The sequence below is a fragment of the Panulirus ornatus genome, chromosome 18 (genome assembly GCF_036320965.1).
Source record: "Panulirus ornatus isolate Po-2019 chromosome 18, ASM3632096v1, whole genome shotgun sequence".
Classification (NCBI taxonomy): Eukaryota; Metazoa; Arthropoda; class Malacostraca; order Decapoda; family Palinuridae; genus Panulirus; species Panulirus ornatus.
This window is the reverse complement of record NC_092241.1, coordinates 45,085,698-45,107,107: the sequence shown is the minus strand read 5'-3', so window position 1 is coordinate 45,107,107 and position 21,410 is coordinate 45,085,698. Positions and strand designations below refer to the sequence as shown.

The 21,410-nt window shown below is 41.5% G+C and overlaps 1 protein-coding gene and 1 long non-coding RNA gene across 9 annotated transcripts in view; both read left to right on the top strand.

Annotated features, from left to right (window-relative positions):
- The window catches only part of CNBP (CCHC-type zinc finger nucleic acid binding protein), a 439,472-nt gene that overhangs the window by 136,598 nt on the left and 281,464 nt on the right, over nt 1-21,410 (top strand). The window lies entirely within an intron of this gene.
- Nucleotides 13,683-21,358, top strand: LOC139755046 (uncharacterized). The gene is made up of 2 exons (XR_011714020.1): nt 13,683-16,246; nt 18,640-21,358. It is a non-coding gene; the product is annotated as an uncharacterized lncRNA (long non-coding RNA).

The following is a 21,410-nucleotide window of genomic DNA, read 5'->3' as shown; positions in this document are numbered from 1 at the left end:
CAGCACATCCACCCTCCTACGTATAACCCTATCTGTAGCCCATGCCTCGCAACCATACAACATTTACAATTACAAATGCTTTCCATTTTTCCTTAGTTATGATTGCGAATACATTTGGGAATAGGAATTACATTACAATTACAGTTACCACAAAAAATGTTACAATTGCAGTTGTAATTACAATTTCCCAAATTTGGAGAAATTCATGTTCATAAGATGGGGTTGTTAGGGAGGTGAATGCAAGAGTTTTGGAAAGAGGGGCAAGTATACAGTCTGTAGTGGTTGAGAGAGCTTGGGAAGTGAGTCAGTTGTTGTTCACTGATGATACAGAGCTGGTGGCTGATTTGTGTGAGAAACTGCAGAAGCTGGTGTCTGAGTTTGGTAAAGTGTGTGAAAGAAGAAAGCTGAGAGTAAATGTGAGTAAGAGCAAGGTTAGTAGGTACAGAAGGGTTGAGGGACAAGTCAGTTGGGAGGTAAGTTTGAATGGAAAAAACTGGAGGAAGTAAAGTGTTTTATATATCTGTGAGTGGATTTGGCAGCGGATGGAACCATGGAAGCGGAAGTGAATCATAGGGTGGGGAGGGGGCGAAAGTTCTAGGAGCGTTGAAGAATGTGTGGAAGTTGAGAACATTATCTTGGAAAGCAAAAATGGATATGTTTGGAGGAATAGTGGTTCCAACAATGTTATATGGTTGTGAGGAGGGTGGATGTGCTGGAATTGAGATGTTTGAGGACAATATGTGGTGTGAGGTGGTTTGATTGAGTAAGTAATGAAAGGGTAAGAGAGATGTGTGGTAATAAAGAGTGTGGTTGAGAGAGCAGAGGAGGGTGTTTTAAAATGGTTTGGTCACATGGAGAGAATGAGTGAGGAAAGATTGACAAAGAGGATATATGTGTCAGAGGTGGAGGGAACAGGGAGAAGTGGGAGGCCAAATTGGAGGTGGAAAGATGGATTGAAAAAGATTTTGAGTAATTGGGGCCTGAACATGCAGGAGGGTGAAAGGCGTGCAAGGAATAGAGTGAATTGGAACGATGTGGTGTACCGGGGTCAATGTGCTGTCAGTGGATTGAACCAGGGCATGTGAAGCGTCTGGGGTAAACCATGGAAAGTTCTGTGAGACCTGGATGTGGAAAGGGAGCTGTCGTTTTGATGCATTATTACATGACAGCTAGAGACTGAGTGTGAACGAATGTGGCCTTTTGTTGTCTTTTCCTAGTGCTACCTCGCGCACATTTGGGGGGAGGGTGTTGTTATTTCATGTGTGGCGAGGTGGCAATGGGAATGAATAAAGGCAGACGGTATGAATTGTGTACATGTGTATATATGTATATGTCTGTGTGTGGACGTGTATGTATATACATGTGTATGTGGGTGGGTTGGGCCATTCTTTCGTCTGTTTCCTTGCACTACCTCGCTAATGTGGGAGACAGCAACAAAGCAATATGAAATGATATAATAAGAATATAACGCTAATTTTGCATAGTAATGTTAACCTTTATTTCCAAACAAGTGTCAAACTATTTTGGAAAGAAATAAAGATTTCATTTTAGTAGAAGTTGCAGATGCTAACTAAAATGCTGGCAGTTATTCAAACAATACACTGCTGCACTTTATCAATAACATTGACGTAGCAGTACATCTAATCACCTCTCTTGCAAGATGCTTCAGTGGATGCAAAGTTTGGGACACTTCTTTCCAGTATAGCTTTGGATTTCTTGAAAATGACAAGAGTTCCTTCCTTTACATATTGCTTTAACAAAAGACTCACTGACACTGCTTCCCTCTGATCCCTGTTGATTTTGAAATTTCATTGAAAATTTTTGTATGAAGAAGAAAAGTCTTTTTGATTCAGATAATCCTTCTGCTAGATCATCCTTGTTACTTTTTTTGTCCATTGTTGATGTTAACCCCTCCTGAACTACTTCCAATTCTTCAAGCATTTCCTTGACATATACCAACACTTGTTCCTTCTGCTCTTGTAACGGAAGCCAGTCCAGTTTAAACCTAGGATGCAAAAAAGCCACTATTTGAACATCTCTCTTTTCCACATATGGATCCAACCTTTTCTTTGCATAGTCCAATAGGACTTTAGCCAGTTGTTCACAGTATTGTAATTGGGTGTTATGAATTAGATTCTTCAGTGAGTATTTAAGTCCCTGAATTACTGGTCCAATAGCAGATATGGTCACATTCTGCCCCTCCACAATTTACATGGTCTCGTGTAAAGGTTCGAAGACGATCACAAGCTCCTTTAAGGCAGAACTCTCCACTGGCATGATTTTCATACTCTACGTTTTCTGGGACAAAAGATCAGTTGCATTATTCACCTCAGAGTTCGTATCATGTATTGTTTTTGTTATTATCAGACTGATATTTTTGTTTGGGTAGGGTATAGTGACCAGTAGGGTGGACTCTAATGGTTGATAACAAGAAAGTACTGCTACATTACCGGCTGTTCTTTTTATGAATTATACTGCTACTTTTTTTTTTTTTTTTTTTTTTTATTTTTTTTTTTATACTATTCGCCATTTCCCGCGATAGCGAGGTAGCGTTAAGAACAGAGGACTGGGTTTTGAGGGAATATCTTCACCTGGCCCCTTCTCTGTTCCTTCTTTTGGAAAATAAAAAAAAAAAAGAGAGGGGAGGATTTCCAGCCACCCGCTCCCTTCCCTTTTAGTCGCCTTCTACGACACGCAGGGAATACGTGGGAAGTATTCTTTCTCCCCTATCCCCAGGGATACTGCTACTGCTTCCACCATTATATTTTGGACCAGTACCAGTACTGCTGCTGGTACTGTAAAAGTACTGCTTGCCCACCTTTGCATTTACAAGATTTCCAGTACCACTTTCCTCACCTGTCACAATTACAATTGAATTACAATTACTTGATCACTTAATTGTGAAATTGATTACAATTACAATAGAATTTGATTTACAATTACAATATTTCTGTAATTAATTTCATCTCGGTTAAATTACAATTACTTCATCACTTACCCCAGCTAACATGTCCCTCAACTTTGCTGAACTGAAGAAGCTTACTTTTATTCACATTTGCTCTCAGCTTTCCCCTTTCACACTTTCTTCCATACTCAGTTACCAACTTCTGTAGTCTCACTTAAATTATCCACCAGTGCTGTATCATTAGCAAACAACAGTTTACTTGCTTTGTAGACCCTCATGAACCTCCCACAGCTCCTCATCCGTCAACACTTCTTTTTCATACTTTTTTGTCATTTCCCGTGTTAGTGAGGTAGTGTCAAGAACACAAGAATAAGCTTTAGAGGAAAAAAATTCTCATCTGTCCCTCTTCAGTGTTCCTTCTTTTAGAAAAGTAAAATATGTTTTTATTTTATTTTTTGCTTTTTATTATACTTGATTGCTGTTTCCCATGTCAGCAAGATAGTGCCAGGAAATAGAAGAGGAAAGACTCATCCACTCGTATACACACATATATTCATAAATGCATGTACATATACATACTCATACACAGACATGCATATGAACACATTTACATATTCATACTTGCCTTCATCCACTCCTGACGCCACCCTGCCCCACAGGAAACAGCATTGCCACCCCCGCGTCAGTGAGGGATTGTCAGGAAAACGATGAAAAAGACCACATTTGTTCATACCCAGTCTCTAACTGTCATGTGTAATGCACTGAAACCATAGCTCCCTCTCCACATCCAGGCCCCACAGACCTTTCCATGGCTTACCCCAGACTTTTCACATACCCTGGTTCATTCCATTGACAACACGATATTCCTTGCACACCTCTCACCCTCCTGCATGTTCAGGCCCCAATCATCCAGACTCTTTTTCACTCCATCCTTCCATCTCCAATTTGGTCTCTCAATTCTCCTTGATCCTTCCACCTCAGACGCATATATCCTCTATGTCAATCTTTCCTCACTCATTCTCTTCATATGTCCAGACCATTTCAGCACAACCTCTTCTGCTTTCTCAACCACACTCTTCATCCTCACACACTTATGTAGTATATTACATTACAGGTTGAGCATCCCTAATCTGAAAATCTGAAATATTCCAAAATCCAAAACTTTTTGAGCAGCATGTGACTTTTCAAGTAGAAAATTCCACACTTGACCTCACTTGCCCATGCTGGGCTCTGATGCTCTGTTGGTGCCAGTTTGTTACAAACCATCTTCACTGCCAGACCTACATGCATTACTCACTGTTTTTTGCTTATCCTCTGCTCTGTGATACAAAGATAATGCTATGAAAATATCAAAATGACCTGCAGATTATGAGTCTACAGTTGTTTATTCACTGACTGATAGTGAAGTGGCTGAAATGTTTCTGAATCAAGGTAATCATGATAAGAGACATTGAATATAACTTTCTTAACACTGCAGAGAAAGTTCCTATAGAAGACATAATAAGAATAGGTGATGACCATATTGAAGGACTGGAGCAGCTTGCATTCATAACAAGAAATCATGTCATTTAATAGAATCAAGAGAGACTTATAAGACAAATACCATTGTTAATGAGGCAGATAACTCTGGAGGAAACATTTAAGAAAAAACTATTTAAAAAAGCTGAGATTGTGACACCTTAACTTTCTGATGTTTCAGTGTTACACAAACTTTGTTTCATGCACAAAATTATTAAAAAGATATTCAATAGATTACCTTCAGGCTTTGTGTATAAGGTATATGTGAAACAAATGGATTTTTTTTCTTTTAGTTTAGACTTTGGTCCCATCCCCAAGATATCTCATTATCTATTATCCATCATGACAAATAAGGAAAACAGGATGGTATGGAAACAATTTGGTTAGAGCTGAGACATACCTCAACGTTTTGACCGTTCATTGGTCTTCCTCAGGAGATACTGATTCCAGCATTCGGCAGGACCATATTCCCCAGCAAGTGACGGTGACCTCGGTCGGACACCTTGGCGTGTTGCTCTCTGATTTAATTGCTTGTCTTGCTACCTCCACTTGTTCGCAGTGATCCCCACTGCCTGATGTGACCAGCAGATGAAACCAGACCTTTGTTAATGTTTTCTTTGGTAGTGATGTAAGCAGCTTCTGATGTCTTTCGTATTTGTTTGCTTAGGTCCTCATGCAGTATTCTCGCCATCCCACTACACAGTTTGCAGCAACAAGTTCTTCTTTGTTTACATCGTGCAAGTCTCAGCTTTTATTCTAATTTACCCTCGCACTTTTATATTGATTTACCTTCAGACTTTTTCTCTTCGCACACTCCCAAACTTAGACACCAGCTTCTGCAGTATCCCGAATCTGCCACCAGTGCCTTATCATCAGACAGACACTGACTCCCCTTGTGGACCCCCTCACCTCCAGCAGACTGTTTACCTGTTATGTCTTCAAGACCCTTGCAATTACCTCTCTCACCACTGCATCCATAAACAGATTATTCAGCCAGGGTGACATTACATTACCCCCTACTGCAAACCCACCCTCAACAGATTATTCAGCCATGGTGACATTACATTACCCCATACTGCAAACCCACCCTCAACTTAGCCTATTCATATACATACCTTACTTTTCATAAAAAATCATATCTGCCTATAGCTTTCCTTCTACACTATGTGTTCACAGCACCTTACTCAATGCATCTCATATCAGTTTTCTCCAGATTCGTAACTGCCATGAACAAAGTCTAGTTTCTCTAAGTATTTCTCACATTCTTCAAAGCAAACATTTGATCCATTAATAGTGTACCACCAAAGAAACCACATTGTTCTTCCCCATTCTGATTCTCTTGGCATGCCACCACTCTACAATACGACTTAACATTACACTCAACAAACTTATGACTCAGCAGTTCAAACACTCATCTTTGTCCCCCTTGCCTTTATACACTGGCACTCTACAGGCATTCTAGCAATCTTCAGGCACCTCACCATGATCCTTAGACACATTGTTAATCAAGACTTAACTGATCAACTAAACAGTCACCTTGTAAAGAAATTTTCATGTAATACCAGCCACTTCAACTGCCTTGCCGCATTTTTCGTCTTAGACAAGGCTTTTATACCTTTTCCCAATTAAACACACCACTTGCCATGCCTCTCTCACATTGCAAACCTCCTCAACCCAAACACCCTACATCTTACCATCATCAAACACATTCAGTACTTCTTCAAAATACTCATTCACTCTCTTCACCGGAAACCACAGAAAGGTCTATGAAGCCTTGTTATGGATGAAGGCAGCAGTTTTTGTGCATTTCACGTGACAGCTTGAGAATGGATGAGTGTGAATGAGACATTTTCTTTGTTCCAGACACTACCTCGGTAATGTGGGAAGTAGCAAACGAGTGTGTAGAAAATAAATCTTTCTTTCCTTTTATAACCTATTTTTTCCTCTTGTATGAAGTAGGGCCAGGAACAGACATAGAAATTGCTTGATTCACTCACACTCACTCCCTTGCTGTTATGTTTAATGGATTGAAACTAAAGCCCCCTATCCATGACCAGGCCCCACAGACCTTTCCATGTATTTCTTCACTGCTACATATGATATGGTTCACCCCATTGACAGCATATTGCCTCATGTATACTGGTTATTTTATCCCTTACTCTCTTCTCACTCTAATGTTTTGACCCAGAATGTTAAGTGGGTCTTTTACTCCATTCTTCCACCTTTGTTCTGGTTTTCCCCTTTTCTTTGTTCCTTCCAATTGTAACATGTATTTCTGCTTAGTCAGCTTCTAAACACTCATCCTCTCCAAATTTCATAGCATTTAATGGATGTCAGATTTAACGGACAAATAAATAGCATTTAATGGATGTCAGATTTAACGGACAAATAATACAATACATTAATTAATGATAAAGAACATGAATGTCATAAATCTCAAACTCCGCACCATGTTTATTTCATATTGCACTTGTTTTGGTATCCTTGCTATTGTAAAAGGATTCAAGTGATTGTAAGAAGTGCAATGAAAGCAAGTAGTCCATCCTCACTTTATGAAGAAGTATCCTCTCACAGAAAAGGGGTGACATCGCCTCTATTTCAGTCTGACTCCTGCCTCCAACTGCCTGACGAATGTTCCACGCTGCCAGGTGCCTGCTGCCCAACTATTGTAGCACACACTAAACCCTACATCCCCTCATGAGACTTTGGACACTAAATGTCACATTTTGTTACAACAAAACCAAAACAAAAGAAAATGAAACTATAATTCAGCAAAGCATTTGGCAATTATGCACACAAATCATTGCTTAGCGTCAGTACACTTTCTTTACATGCGAGCAGAACAAAAATGACAAAAATTTAGTGTTTTCACTTCACAGGAGCCACAAAGTAGTGTTTTCACTCATCACAGGAGCCACCATAAACGTAGTCTTGGAAGTTTGCAGGGTGGCATCTCACGTGGTGAGAGGGTGGCATCTCACATGGTGAGAGTGCTGCTGCCTTAGGCTGGGTGTCGCCGTAACTGGGGGTGAAGCTGCTGCTGGTGGGGGCTAACATTGACCTGTGGGTATCGTGGGGATCAGCAAAACCTGGGGGTGTATGTGACTTTGGTTTGGCTGCCTTTACTGCTGCTTCCATGGAGGAAGTGGGCTAAGGAGATTTGGGCCATGATTCCCATTTTTTGTAGAAACCTTCCATCTCCTTGGTGTTGTAGATTGGTTCCCCCATCTGAGATGATTTTGGGTGTGCCCTATCTCCTAAAGTTGAGTAGCCTTGCAATTTCTTGGGATTTTCCTGCATGGGTTTGAATCTTACTCGCTGTGCTATGTAAGAGGTGCAATGAAAGTAGGTAGTCTGTCCTCACTTTCACTTGAGAGGGGTGGCATCACCTCTATCTCAGTCAGACTCCTGCCTCCTACTGCCCGGCGAGTGTTCCCATGCTGTCAAATGCGCACCGCCCAATTATATTACCACGCATTGAACCCCTACAGCAATAAAGGAGTTAAAAGGAAGCTTGTGAACTCAAATGTTGCACAGAAATAGGTTCCATTTGATTTAACGGACGTTCAGCATTAACGTACATCCCGTCCCCCCAGTTAGTTTATTTAATCGAGGGTTTACTATAACTCTAAACCATTTCAACTCGCCCTCTTTTACTCAAACCATTTCAACTCGCCCTCTTTTGCTCTCTCTACCACTCCTTTTCTATTACCACTAGATCTTTGTTACCCTTTCATTACTTACTTGGTCTGACTACTTACACCACATACTGCCTCAAACCTTTCTTTTTGAACACATCCCTGTCCTTCGCACAACCCTATCTATAGCCCATGCCTCATAACCATTTAAAATTGTTGGAACTGCTATTCCTTCAAACATTTTGAAGGACTATTGAACATGTTTGATTTTAGGATGGCATATGTAGATTGTTTGGGTCAGGGTGGTATATAAAGTTAGAGTCAAGGAGAGTGTTCTGGTGAAATCCTTACACAGGATGAAATGTGGCAAGGTGGTTAGAGTGGATGGTAATGTTTTTGAATTTAATAAGAAGGGAGATGATTTTTGTTGAGTTTAATTAGGATGCCTGAGGATTGGCAAAGTTCATGTATAGTGCCATTATATGAAGGCAAGTGGTATGATGGTGATTGTTTACATTACAGAGGTATTAGTTTTGAGTGGACCTGTTAAGTTGTATGAGAGAATAGTTATTGAGAGAGTAAAGGATGGTAATGTTTTTGAATTTGATAAGAAGGGAGATGATTGTAGTTGAGTTTAATTAAGATGCCTGAGGATTGGCAAAGTTCATGTATAGTGCCATTATATGAAGGCATGTGGTATGATGGTGATTGTTTACATTACTGAGGTATTAGTTTGTTGAGGGGACCTGTTAAGTTGTATGGGAGGATAGTGATTGAGAGAGTAAAGGCATGTACAGAGCATCAGACCGGGGAAGAACGGTGGGGAAAGCATATTATGGGGTTGATAGAGATGCCTTGAGGAAAACTACTTGAAGCAGTGAGTTTTTATCAAGTGTGTAAAGTCTGCGTATTAGCAGAGAGAAGAGAGTAAGTGGTTCCAAGTTAAGGTTGTTCTGCAGCAGGAGTAGTTGTTGTTACTATTGATGTTTATGGGTGGGGTCTGTGAGTGAGGTAAATGTAAAAGTCTTGGAGAAAGGGGCAAGTATGCAGTCTGCAGGGGAGGAGGGGTCCTGGGAAGTGAGTTTGTTGTTGTTTGCTGATGACACACTGCTGATCTGGTGGCAGATTCAAGTGAGAAACTACTGAAGTTGACAATTGAGTTTGGAAGAGTGTGAGAAAGGAGGAATTGAAAGTGAATGAACCAAAGCAAGGTTAATAGGTTTAGCATTGTGGAGGGACATGAAAATTTAAATGGAGGAAATTTTGAGGAAGCTTCATATCCAACAACTCCACCACCTTACACTGAGCTCACAACAAATTCTAGTTGGCATCAACCAACAGCTCCCTATCAGAACAGTACTTATGGAAATGCACATTAACAAAGCATTCGGCAGTTACTCTTGACGCTTCCCAACACAAAAGATGCTAAACCATCCTCCACTATGGAGATGAAAAGTGAAGGCCAGTTTCATTGCTAGCACCTTGGCAGAGTCATTCACAATGGCTGCACCTCTAAAACAGAATCTCTGCTATGGAGATCCCTTAGGAGCAGCTTTTTCTCCAACCCTTATTATTATTTCTTAATGACATCCCATTACCTCTTGCAAACTTCAGCATGAAGATCCTTTTGCTTGCAGACAACCTCACAGTCACATCACAGCACCCTGGTACCACAGTAGCTGCAACAAACATGCAGCACAACATTGCACAATTGAAAGAATAGCTCATCCAGAACAGAATCTGTGTATCTCCACAAAGGTCGTCTGTCTTTCTTTTAACCCCAGATAGATCAGAATCCAGCACTGTTATCTGTATCAGAACTGTCAGTTGAAGTGTTGCCAAGAGGAGATATAAATTCCTCATCACTTATATCATCCAATTCATTCTTTTATGTTGCTATTTGCTAATAGATCCTTAATTTGTTCATCATTCAAATTTTTCTGATGAGACATTTTAGAGGTACAGCAATGTGATGTGAAACAGCCAGAAGTTACTGTGGTACCGACGCAACCCTTACAGTGAGACCTAAGCACTTGCTTATCAAACGAGAATTGTTCATGATATTCTATACGTTTAATGTTCTGAAATAAAACATTTATTTATTGCTTACATTTTTCTTTATTAGAGCATTTCTAACTAAATACCATAGTCCTGCATTATTACAATAATTATGTATTTTTTACTGCTCATATTTAGAAGATAACACTCATGGTGTGCAAAGTGAGAGGGTTGGGGAAAATGATTTGGTAAACAGAGAAGAGGTAGTAAAAGCTTTGCGGAAGATGAAAGCCGGCAAGGCAGCAGGTTTGGATGGTATTTTAGTGGAATTTATTAAAAAAGGGGGTGACTGTATTGTTGACTGGTTGGTAAGGTTATTTAATGTATGTATGACTCATGGTGAGGTGCCTGAGGATTGGCGGAATGCGTGCATAGTGCCATTGTACAAAGGCAAAGTGGATAAGAGTTAGTGCTCAAATTACAGAGGTATAAGTTTGTTGAGTATTCTTGGTAAATTATATGGGAGGGTATTGATTGAGAGGGTGAAGGCATGTACAGAGCATCAGATTGGGGAAGAGCAGTGTGGTTTCAGAAGTGGTAGAGGATGTGTGGATCAGGTGTTTGCTTTGAAGAATGTATGTGAGAAATACTTAGAAAAGCAAATGGATTTGTATGTAGCATTTATGGATCTGGAGAAGGTATATGATAGAGTTGATAGAGATGCTCTGAGGAAGGTATTAAGAATATATGGTGTAGGGGGCAAGTTGTTAGAAGCAGTGAAAAGTTTTTATTGAGGATGTAAGGCATGTGTACGTGTAGGAAGAGAGGAAAGTGATTGGTTCTCACTGAATGTAGGTTTGCGGCAGGGGTGTAGTGATGTCTCCATGGTTGTTTAATTTGTTTATGGATGGGGTTGTTAGGGAGGTGAATGCAAGAGTTTTGGAAAGAGGGACAAGAATGAAGTCTGTTGTGGATGAGAGAGCTTGAGAAGTGAGTCAGTTGTTGTTCGCTGATGATACAGCGCTGGTGGCTGATTCATGTGAGAAACTGCAGAAGCTGGTGTCTGAGTTTGGTAAAGTGTGTGAAAGAAGAAAGTTAAGAGTAAATGTGAATAAGAGCAAGGTTATTAGGTACAGTAGGGTTGAGGGTCAAGTCAATTGGGAGGTAAGTTTGAATGGAGAAAAAGTGGAGGAAGTAAAGTGTTTTAGATATCTGTGAGTGGATCTGGCAGCCGATGGAACCATGGAAGCGGAAGTGAATCATAGGGTGGGTGAGGGGGCGAAAATCCTGGCAGCCTTGAAGAATGTGTGGAAGTCGAGAACATTATCTCGGAAAGCAAAAAGGGGTATGTTTCAAGGAATAGTGGTTCCAACAATGTTGTATGGTGGCGAGGCGTGGGCTATGGATAGAGTTGTGCGCAGAAGGGTGGATGTGCTGGAAATGAGATGTTTGAGGACAATGTGTGGTGTGAGGTGGTTTGATCGAGTAAGTAATGTAAGGGTAAGAGAGATGTGTGGAAATAAAAAGAGCGTGGTTGAGAGAGCAGAAGAGGGTGTTTTGAAATGGTTTGGGCACATGGAGAGAATGAGTGAGGAAAGATTGACCAAGAGGATATATGTGTCGGAGGTGGAGGGAACGAGGAGAAGTGGGAGACCAAATTGGAGGTGGAAAGATGGAGTGAAAAAGATTTTGAGTGATCGGGGCCTGAACATGCAGGAGGGTGAAAGGCGGGCAAGGAATAGAGTGAATTGGATCGATGTGGTATACCGGGGTTGACGTGCTGTCAGTGAATTGAATCAGGGCATGTGAAGCGTGTGGGGTAAACCATGGAAAACTGTGTGGGGCCTGGATGTGGAAAGGGAGGTGTGGTTTCGGGCATTATTGCATGACAGCTAGAGACTGAGTGTGAACGAATGAGGCCTTTGTTGTCTTTTCCTAGCGCTACCCCGCACACATGAGGGGGAAGGGGGATGGTATTCCATGTGTGGCGAGGTGGCGATGGGAATGAATAAAGGCAGACAGTGTGAATTGTGTGCATGGGTATATATGTATGTGTCTGTGTTTGTATATATATGTGTACATTGAGATGTATAGGTATGTATATTTGCGTGTGTGGACGTGTGTGTATATACATGTGTATGGGGGTGGGTTTCGCCATTTCTTTCTTCTGTTTCCTTGCGCTACCTCGTAAACGCGGGAGACAGCGACAAAGCAAAATACATTTTTTTTTTTTTCCCCCGCTGTCTCCCGCGTTTGCGAGGTAGTGCAAGGAAACAGACGAAAGAAATGGCCCAACCCACCCCCATGCACATGTATATACATACGTCCACACACGCAAATATACCTACACAGCTTTCCATGGTTTACCCCAGACGCTTCATATGCCATGATTCAATCCACTGACAGCACGTCAACCCCGGTATACCACATCGATCCAATTCACTCTATTCCTTGCCCTCCTTTCACCCTCCTGCATGTTCAGGCCCCGATCACACAAAATCTTTTTCACTCCATCTTTCCACCTCCAATTTGGTCTCCCACTTCTCCTCGTTCCCTCCACCTCCGACACATATATCCTCTTGGTCAATCTTTCCTCACTCATTCTCTCCATGTGCCCAAACCATTTCAAAACACCCTCTTCTGCTCTCTCAACCACGCTCTTTTTATTTCCACACATCTCTCTTACCCTTACGTTACTTACTCGTTACTTACTCGATCAAACCACCTCACACCACACATTGTCCTCAAACATCTCATTTCCAGCACATCCATCCTCCGGCGCACAACTCTATCCATAGCCCACGCCTCGCAACCATACAACATTGTTGGAACCACTATTCCTTCAAACATACCTATTTTTGCTTTCCGAGATAATGTTCTCGACTTCCACACATTCTTCAATGCTCCCAGAATTTTCGCCCCCTCCCCCACCCTATGATCCACTTCCGTTTCCATGGTTCCATCCGCTGCCAGATCCACTCCCAGATATCTAAAACACTTTACTTCCTCCAGTTTTTCTCCATTCAAACTTACCTCCCAATTGACTTGATCCTCAACCCTACTGTACCTAATTACCTTGCTCTTATTCACATTTACTCTTAACTTTCTTCTTTCACACACTTTACCAAACTCAGTCACCAGCTTCTGCAGTTTCTCACATGAATCAGCCACCAGCGCTGTATCATCAGCGAACAACAACTGACTCACTTCCCAAGTTCTCTCATCCCCAACAGACTTCATACTTGCCCCTCTTTCCAAAAATCTTGCATTCACCTCCCTAACAACCCTATCCATAAACAAATTAATCAACCATGGAGACATCACACACCCCTGCCACAAACCTACATTCACTGAGAACCAATCACTTTCCTCTCTTCCTACACGTACACATGCCTTACATCCTCGATAAAAACTTTTCACTGCTTCTAACAACTTGCCTCCCACACCATATATTCTTAATACCTTCCACAGAGCATCTCTATCAACTCTTATCATATACCTTCTCCAGATCCATAAATGCTACATACAAATCCATTTGCTTTTCTAAGTATTTCTCACATACATTCTTCAAAGCAAACACCTGATCCACACATCCTCTACCACTTCTGAAACCACACTGCTCTTCCCCAATCTGATGCTCTGTACATGCCTTCACCCTCTCAATCAATACCCTCCCATATAATTTACCAGGAATACTCAACAAACTTATACCTCTGTAATTTGAGCACTCACTCTTATCCCCTTTGCCTTTGTACAATGGCACTGTGCATGCATTCCGCCAGTCCTCAGGCACCTCACCATGAGTCATACATACATTAAATAACCTTACCGACCTGTCAATAATACAGTCACCCCCTTTTTTAATAAATTCCACTGCAATACCATCCAAACCTGCTGCCTTGCCGGCTTTCATCTTCCGCAAAGCTTTTACTACCTCTTCTCTGTTTACCAAATCATTTTCCCTAACCCTCTCACTTTGCACACCACCTCGACCAAACACCCTATATCTGCCACTCTATCATCAAACACATTCAACAAACCTTCAAAATACTCACTCCATCTCCTTCTCACATCACCACTACTTGTTATCACCTCCCCAGTTGCGCCCTTCACTGAAGTTCCCATTTGCTCCCTTGTCTTACGCACTTTATTTACCTCCTTCCAGAACATCTTTTTATTCTCCCTAAAATTTAATGATACTCTCTCACCCCAACTCTCATTTGCCCTCTTTTTCACCTCTTGCACCTTTCTCTTGACCTCCTGTCTCTTTCTTTTATACATCTCCCACTCAATTGCATTTTTTCCCTGCAAAATCGTCCAAATGCCTCTCTCTTCTCTTTCACTAATAATCTTACTTCTTCATCCCACCACTCACTACCCTTTCTAATCAACCCACCTCCCACTCTTCTCATGCCACAAGCATCTTTTGTGCAATTCATCACTGATTCCTTAAATACATCCCATTCCTCCCCCACTCCCCTTACTTCCATTGTTCTCACCTTTTTCCATTCTGTACTCAGTCTCTCCTGGTACTTCCTCACACAAGTCTCCTTCCCAAGCTCACTTACTCTCACCACCCTCTTCACCCCAACATTCACTCTTCTTTTCTGAAAACCCATACAAATCTTCACCTTAATCTCCACAAGATAATGATCAGACATCCCTCCAGTTGCACCTCTCAGCACAATAACATCCAAAAGTCTCTCTTTCGCGTGCCTGTCAATTAACACATAATCCAATAACGCTCTCTGGCCATCTGTCCTACTTACATACGTATACTTATGTATATCTCGCTTTTTAGACCAGGTATTCCCAATCACTAGTCCTTTTTCAGCACATAAATCTACAAGCTCTTCACAATTTCCATTTACAACACTGAACACCCCATGTATACCAATTATTCCCTCAACTGCCGCATTACTCACCTTTGCATTCAAATCACCCATCACTATAACCCGGTCTCGTGCATCAAAACCACTAACACACTCATTCAGCTGCTCCCAAAACACTTGCCTCTCATGATCTTTCTTCTCATGCCCAGGTGCATAAGCACCAATAATCACCCATCTCTCTCCATCAACTTTCAGTTTTACCCATATTAATCGAGAATTTACTTTCTTACATTCTATCACATACTCCCACAACTCCTGTTTCAGGAGTAGTGCTACTCCTTCCCTTGCTCTTGTCCTCTCACTAACCCCTGGCTTTACTCCCAAGACCTTCCCAAACCACTCTTCCCCTTTACCCTTGAGCTTCAAATAGATAACTTAGGGTCAGTTAGACTCCATTCATGCATTGATCGTAAACTGATCCATAACACATTAAATCAAAATTTTTGAGAGTGGCAAAGGCATTCACTGAAAGAGAATGATAAAGTATGAAAAGTCATAAGGTGTGAATCTTTCGAGCATTCAAATGAAAAACGTTGGTTTTGGCACTGCTTAAGTCAATATGACCCTTTTATGCATCCACGGGTTAAAAGCATCTGACTTATGAATACCTGTACCTGTGAAAGGGCTTTAAAAACAATTTTTAATTTCTAGTCTGACACGTAGTTGATTGCTCTTTTGTATGAATTTCGGAACTATCGTTTTTCACCGTTTTGCTTAATATGATGTTCTGCTGATCATATTTTCTTCAGAATACATCTAATACATTATCACAGTCAGGAATAGGTATTGGTATTTATTCTAATTTTATGCATGTCTATATTTTCTGACTTATGAACAGATGGAATTATGAACAGGGTCCAGGATCCTAACCTGTTCATGATCCAGTAACCCCTTGCACCAACAAGTCAGGGTACATACGAGGAAGAGAGGGACTGATTTACCCTCGCTTAACCTGTCGCCAGTGTCCCATTTTTGCAGAATAGTAAAGGAGACAAACTGTCTTCTGGCAAATTTATAGCATTTACCGAGCTGTTCATATCATACATGAAGCCAAAACTTGAGTATATTTCTCAGGTTTGGTCAGTGCACCAAATGAAGCTCATAGAGTTAATAGAAAAGGTCCAGAAGAGGCTTTTAATGTGTCGACCTTGGAAGAGAGAAGAGAGAGGTGACGTGATCACAACCTTTGAGTCTTTAAAACGGGTATATGATGTAGACAGTGAACATTTCTTCAAGCAAGAACATTTCTTAAGCAAGAAACTTACAAAATTATGAAATATATAGATGTAATGAATGTTGGGGTGAAGAAGGTGGTGAGAGTAAGTGAGCTTGGGAAGGAGACCTGTGTGAAGAAGTATCAGGAGAGACTGTGTACAGAATGGAAAAAGGTGAGAACAATGGAAGTAAGGGGAGTGGGGGAGGAATGGGATGTATTTAGGGAATCAGTGATGGATTGCGCAAAAGATGCTTGTGGCATGAGAAGAGTGGGAGGTGGGCTGTTTAGAAAGGGTAGTGAGTGGTGGGATGAAGAAGTAAGAGTATTAGTGAAAGAGAAGAGAGAGGCATTTGGACGATTTTTGCAGGGAAAAAATGCAATTGAGTGGGAGAAGTATAAAAGAAAGAGACAGGAGGTCAAGAGAAAGGTGCAAGAGGTGAAAAAAAGGGCAAATGAGAGTTGGGGTGAGAGACTATCAGTAAATTTTAGGGAGAATAAAAAGATGTTCTGGAAGGAGGTAAATAGGGTGCGTAAGACAAGGGAGCAAATGGGAACTTCAGTGAAGGGCGTAAATGGGGAGGTGATAACAAGTAGTGGTGATGTGAGAAGGAGATGGAATGAGTATTTTGAAGGTTTGTTGAATGTGTCTGATGACAGAGTGGCAGATATAGGGTGTTTGGGTCGAGGTGGTGTGCAAAGTGAGAGGGTTAGGGAAAATGATTTGGTAAACAGAGAAGAGGTAGCAAAAGTTTTGCGGAAGATGAAAGCCGGCAAGGCAGCAGGTTTGGATGGTATTGCAGTGGAATTTATTAAAAAAGGGGGTGACTGTATTGTTGACTGGTTGGTAAGGTTATTTAATGTATGTATGACTCATGGTGAGGTGCCTGAGGATTGGCGGAATGCGTGCATAGTGCCATTGTACAAAGGCAAAGGGGATAAGAGTGAGTGCTCAAATTACAGAGGTATAAGTTTGTTGAGTATTCCTGGTAAATTATATGGGAGGGTATTGATTGAGAGGGTGAAGGCATGTACAGAGCATCAGATTGGGGAAGAGCAGTGTGGTTTCAGAAGTGGTAGAGGATGTGTGGATCAGGTGTTTGCTTTGAAGAATGTATGTGAGAAATACTTAGAAAAGCAAATGGATTTGTATGTAGCATTTATGGATCTGGAGAAGGCATATGATAGAGTTGATAGAGATGCTCTGTGGAAGGTATTAAGAATATATGGTGTGGGAGGCAAGTTGTTAGAAGCAGTGAAAAGTTTTTATCGAGGATGTAAGGCATGTGTACGTGTAGGAAGAGAGGAAAGTGATTGGTTCTCAGTGAATGTAGGTTTGCGGCAGGGGTGTGTGATGTCTCCATGGTTGTTTAATTTGTTTATGGATGGGGTTGTTAGGGAGGTAAATGCAAGAGTCTTGGAAAGAGGGGCAAGTATGAAGTCTGTTGGGGATGAGAGAGCTTGGGAAGTGAGTCAGTTGTTGTTCGCTGATGATACAGCGCTGGTGGCGGATTCATGTGAGAAACTGCAGAAGCTGGTGACGGAGTTTGGTAAAGTGTGTGGAAGAAGAAAGTTAAGAGTAAATGTGAATAAGAGCAAGGTTATTAGGTACAGTAGGGTTGAGGGTCAAGTCAATTGGGAGGTGAGTTTGAATGGAGAAAAACTGGAGGAAGTGAAGTGTTTTAGATATCTGGGAGTGGATCTGTCAGCGGATGGAACCATGGAAGCGGAAGTGGATCATAGGGTGGGGGAGGGGGCGAAAATTTTGGGAGCCTTGAAAAATGTGTGGAAGTCGAGAACATTATCCCGGAAAGCAAAAATGGGTATGTTTGAAGGAATAGTAGTTCCAACAATGTTGTATGGTTGCGAGGCGTGGGCTATGGATAGAGATGTGCGCAGGAGGATGGATGTGCTGGAAATGAGATGTTTGAGGACAATGTGTGGTGTGAGGTGGTTTGATCGAGTAAGTAACGTAAGGGTAAGAGAGATGTGTGGAAATAAAAAGAGCGTGGTTGAGAGAGCAGAAGAGGGTGTTTTGAAATGGTTTGGGCACATGGAGAGAATGAGTGAGGAAAGATTGACCAAGAGGATATATGTGTCGGAGGTGGAGGGAACGAGGAGAAGAGGGAGACCAAATTGGAGGTGGAAAGATGGAGTGAAAAGGATTTTGTGTGATCGGGGCCTGAACATGCAGGAGGGTGAAAGGAGGGCAAGGAATAGAGTGAATTGGAGCGATGTGGTATACAGGGGTTGACGTGCTGTCAGTGGATTGAATCAAGGCATGTGAAGCGTCCGGGGTAAACCAAGGAAAGCTGTGTAGGTATGTATATTTGCGTGTGTGGACGTGTGTATGTACATGTGTATGGGGGGGGGTTGGGCCATTTCTTTCGTCTGTTTCCTTGCGCTACCTCGCAAACGCGGGAGACAGCGACAAAGTATAAAAAAAAGAAAAAAAAAAAAATAGATGTAATGAAGTACTTTTATAGTTTATGAAGGTGGATGAATAGAGCAAAATGACAAAGCATGTGGGTAATAATGGAGACAACATACAGAAATATAAGTTGTATGATAGTAGAGAATGAATTTCGTGAGATAGGGCTTTATAGATGTATCTCTTCCTATACAAATAGGTGATTACTGATAGATATTTACACAGACTAAAATCAAGGGAAGATAGGATTAAACAAAAATATAGTCAGAAGACAAGAGATGGAAGATGCCAAATGAGGCGAGAGTCCAGACTAACCCCACCAGTGCTGCAGAGATGTCTGGAATGATATGCACTGGTAATGGTTGACTGAAATTATTGTATACAAATGCTGATATTACAAGGTAAAGAGCTGGAATTTAATTATCATATGAGGGAAAATGCTCCTCATGTAGGAGTTTTGGAAACAAAGATTATGTAAGATATATCTCGCCCTTTTTGTCCAATGCAATGCATGTATTAAGGAGGGAAAGAGAAGATATAGGATGAGGAGGTTTAGCTCTCCAGATAAGAGAACAGGAAGTTTTAGGAAACAGCGCTAGATGGCTCGATTTAGATGAGATATAATAGGAAGGGTAAAACCTTTGGAAAGATGGCATAGTGGTGTTGAGGATTCCTCACGTGTCGTCAAAGGTGACTAAAGGGGACGGGAGCAGAGGGCTGGAAGCCCTCCCTTCCTTGTATTTTAACTTTCTAAAAGGGGAAACAGAAGAAGGAGTCACGGGGGGAGTGCTCATCCACCTCGAAGGCTCAGATTGGGGTGTCTAAATGTCTGTGGATGTAACCAAGATGAGAAAAAAGGAGAGATAGGTAGTATGTTTGAGGAAAGGAACCTGGATGTTGTGGCTCTTGAGTGAAACAAAGCTCAAGGGTAAAGGGGAAGAATGGTTTGGGAACGTCTTGGGAGTAAAGTCAGGGGTTAGTGAGAGGACAAGAGCAAGGGAAGGAGTTCCAATACTACTGAAACAGGAGTGGTGGGAGTATGTGATAGAGTGTAAGAAAGTAAACTCTAGATTGATATAGGTAAAACTGAAAGTGGATGAAGAGAGATGGGTGATCATTGGTGCATGTGCACCTGGGCATGAAAAGAAAGATCAAGAGAGGCAAGTGTTTTGGGAGAAGCTGAGTGGGTGTGTTAGTAGTTTTGATGCACGAGACTGGGTTATAGTGATGGGTGATTTGAATGCAAAGGTGAGTAATGTGGCAGTTGAGGGAATAATGGGTGTACATGGGGTGTTCAGTATTGTAAATGGAAATGGTGAAGAGCTTGTAGATTTATGTGCTGATAAAAGGACTGGTGATAGGGAATGCCTGGTTTAAAAAGCGAGATATACATAAGTATAGGTATGTAAGTAGGAGAGATGGCCAGAGAGCGTTATTGGATTACGTGTTAATTGATAGGCGCTCGAAAGAGAGACTTTTGGATGTTAATGTGCTGAGAGGTGCAACTGGAGGGATGTCTGATCATTATCTTGTGGAGGCTAAGGTGAAGATTTGTATGGGTTTTCAGAATAGAAGAGAGAATGTTGGGGTGAAGAGAGTGGTGAGAGTAAGTGAGCTTGGGAAGGAGACTTGTGTGAGGAAGTACCAGGAGAGAATGAGTACAGAATGGAAAAAGGTGAGAACAAAGGAGGTAAGGGGAGGGGGGGAGGAATGGGATGTATTTAGGGAAGCAGTGATGACTTGCGCAAAAGATGCTTGTGGCATGAAAAGCGTGGGAGGTGGGCAGATTAGAAAGGGTAGTAAGTAGTGGGATGAAGAGGTAAGATTATTAATGAGAGAGAAGAGAGAGGCATTTGGACGATTTTTGCAGGAAATAATGCAAATGAGTGGGAGATGTATAAAAGAAAGGCGGGAGGTCAAGAGAAAGGTGCAAGAGGTGAAAAAGAGGGCAAATGAGAGTTGGGGTGAGAGAGTATCATTAAATTTTAGGGAGAATAAAAAGATGTTTTGGAAGGAGGTAAATAAAGTACATAAGACAAGGGAGCAAATGGGAACTTCAGTGAAGGGGGCTAATAGGGAGGTGATAACAAGTAGTGGTGATGTGAGAAGGAGATGGAGTGAGTATTTTGAAGGTTTGTTGAATGTGTTTGATGATGGAGTGGTAGATATAGGGTGTTTTGGTCGAGGTGGTGTGCAGAGTGAGAGGGGTAAGGAGAATGATTTGGTAAACAGAAGAGGTAGTAAAAGCTTTGCCGAATATAAAAGCCGGCAAGGCAGCAGGTTTGGATGGTATTGTAGTGGAATTTATTAAAAAAGGGTGTGACTGTATTGTTGACTGGTTGGTAAGGTTATTTAATGTATGTATGACTCATGGTGAGGTGCCTGAGGATTGGCAGAATGCTTACATAGTGCCACTGTACAAAGGCAAAGGGGATAAAAGTGAGTGCTCAAATTACAGAGGTATAAGTTTGTTGAGTATTCCTGGTAAATTGTATGGGAGGGTATTGATTGAGAGGGTGAAGGCATGTACAGAGCGTCAGATTGGGGAAGAGCAGTGTGGTTTCAGAAGTGGTAGAGAATGTGTGGATCAGGTGTTTGCTTTGAAGAATGTATGTGAGAAATACTTAGGGAAGCAAATGGATTTGTATGTAGCATTTATGGATATGGAGAAGGGCATATGATAGAGTTGATAGAGATGCTCTGTGGAAGATATTAAGAATATATGGTGTGGGAGGAAAGTTGTTAGAAGCAGTGAAAAGTTTTTATCGAGGATGTAAGGAATGTGTACGTGTAGGAAGAGAGGAAAGTGATTGGT